The sequence below is a fragment of the Drosophila albomicans genome, chromosome 2R, assembly GCF_009650485.2.
Source record: "Drosophila albomicans strain 15112-1751.03 chromosome 2R, ASM965048v2, whole genome shotgun sequence".
NCBI classification, from domain to species: Eukaryota; Metazoa; Arthropoda; class Insecta; order Diptera; family Drosophilidae; genus Drosophila; species Drosophila albomicans.
Window position 1 is genome coordinate 10,547,681 of NC_047631.2, and position 2,673 is coordinate 10,550,353.

Consider the following 2,673-nt stretch of genomic DNA (forward strand, 5'->3'; position numbering starts at 1 on the left):
AAGTTGTCGACTCATTTATCGTCGCCGCAGTCAACGCGAACGAGCCAGTTGCTACTGCTCCCATTGGTTCTGGTGTTATATTCCATTCCATTCCTCATCGTCAGCCAAATGGCAATTGACACCCCTCGACTGCGCCCTTTTATTACCCCTACTAGGCAAATGGGCCGCAAGCTTTCGTTTGGGTTTCGGTTGCAAGTTTTATTATGGTACCTGAATGAACCTTGAATGTAACCAAATTGTTGCCTCCTCGCTTGCCTGACTGTTCAGTGCTGACTATTCAGCCAGGGCAATTTATGATTGACAGTTCCTACTAATTGAGACATAAACTTCTACTTGATGACTGACTTCATAAAGACGCCATAAAGCGTTTAAATCAATGCCAAACAGCACGAGAACTTCGATTTACATAAACAGGTGGCACAGTAAGTGAATCAAATTACTTACTTTATTAAACAGTATTTGCATATGAACTAGAATAACACTGAACATGGAAACATATTAGGTATACACAGAATATTTCATGTTAAAACTCCCACCAGCATATCTTCGTGTTCTGTGGCTCCAAAATGGCCGCCATGACAGCACTTGAATTTGAGATTTGTTGTCGGTCTCTGAAGCTGGCCTCTCTGCAGAGCTCGCGTCTCGCGTTCAATTACAAACACATAAATTCCCATTTCCATTTGACACATGACATCCCATAAAACTTGTTAAAATGTACAGCAACAAAAGGCCAGCAACCTCTCGGTGGTCAGAGGCTGTCTTCTGCGTCCCGGGCTCTGCCTTTTTGGGATGGCGATTGCAACTGAGTCAGAGACTGGAACCTGGGACCTCAACCAAGAGAATAGAATATATACAGAAAAAAAACTGTATCCAAAATGGGTAAAATCTGCTTCACAATCTTGCCGCGTCGCACATAAAAGACGCGGGTTCCCTTTTTTTACGGACTCTGAATGATATCAGATTTCTTTTCATTTTTGTGTATCGTTTCGTTTTGGTTGGGTTTACTTTTGGTTTGGACTTGGGTTAGGTTTTTTTTGTTTCTTCTCTGCTCTTCTCTTTTTTTGGCTTTAGTTCGGCTCATTTAAGTCGAGATAAAAGAAAATGGCGTATGGCATCGTTTTATGGCGTCCACCCCGGGCTCATTATACAAATCCCATTGATCCGCCATTAAAATGTAGTCCGTAAATGGCCAAGGGGGAATGGGAATGGGGCAGCTTAGCAAACAAAAGAGAAGACCCAGCACGATATCTAGTCACTTTTTATGATCTCTGCCACCTTCGACTACTTCACTCGTTAGTTTGACTGAGCAACATGTGGAACTGCATTTGCATGTCGATATAAGTTACTCGCATGTAGTTCAACTCGCAGATGATGATTGTTAGAGCAGCAAACGTGGTCTAGCGCAAAGTGTTACTTTTATCATCGTCTATAAACTAGTAATTACTCATCATATAAAGCTTTCGATTAACTTAATGCACTTAAGGCAAGTTAAGGAAATCAACTAAGACTTACGAAATAGTCATGCAAATGCAAATATTTCCAAAAATGAATAAAGATGTTAAAACATAAACTAAAAATATACATGGATTTGATCGCTATGGTATTTTCTTAAGTAATTTGCAAGTCTATTATTAGCAGTTGCTTATTGGAGTACTAAAAATAATGTACTAGTTTCGAATTCTAAAGATCTCTTTAGATCTTTAACGTTTTAAAATATAATTAAATATGATACACTTAAAAGGAGAAATGATTGATTCTCAACAAATGCATATGCTTTTTAAATGATTTCAATTTTCAAGATTAGAAATTAAAATATTAGGACTCAAGTCTGAAATTTTAAGAGTAAGAATACAATGCTTATTGTAATACTGAACAAAAATATGACCTCAAATTATTTAATTATTTTTCAACTAACAAAAAAAGACGCTAATACTGTTAACCAACTCAGAAGCAGATGAAGTTAAAGACGAATTTTAAGTTGATAAAAATAATTGAAAGGCAGGCTGAAATATATTGAATATTTACTAATTGACACATTGAATTTTACTTGCAATTACTGCCATAGTAATTTCCATTAATTTTAATTAAAATCAAACAATTTTTTCGAACCTTTAACGTCCATAGTCGACCGTAATTTTAAGGAAAGAAATATATTACAAAATTCTCGTCAAGTTATAAATATTTTTCTGTTTCAGTTATAGTGGTGTATCAACTTTGCTTTAAGCTATTATAATGTCTTTTACAAGTAAGCTTATCATACAACTTGCAGTCGAGCAATTGATTTGACTGCTCGAAAATAAAAGGAATTTCTTTAATTTTCACAACAATTTAATCAAAAGAATGTTTTCTTCCCTGCTTCTGCTTCGTATCTGGGTGAGCTATTTAAAAACCTTTGACAAAGTAAGCAGGATGAGTGAACAGTCTCGAAATCCACTTTGTGACAGCAATCCGTATAAGCTTCCCAAACATTTGATGTCATAAAAATGAAATTGACATTTTCGGAAACTCCGTTGGCAATAAATTCTCTTCTTTTCGTTGCCGTTGTTGATGTCGTTTTCGCATTCCCATTCACATTCGCATTCGCATTTTGTTTTCAGTCTTCGTTGTCCGTTGTTTTGTTTTATTTCTACGCATTTCTTTGGCACTCGCGAACAAAAGACAGCTCCAACATTG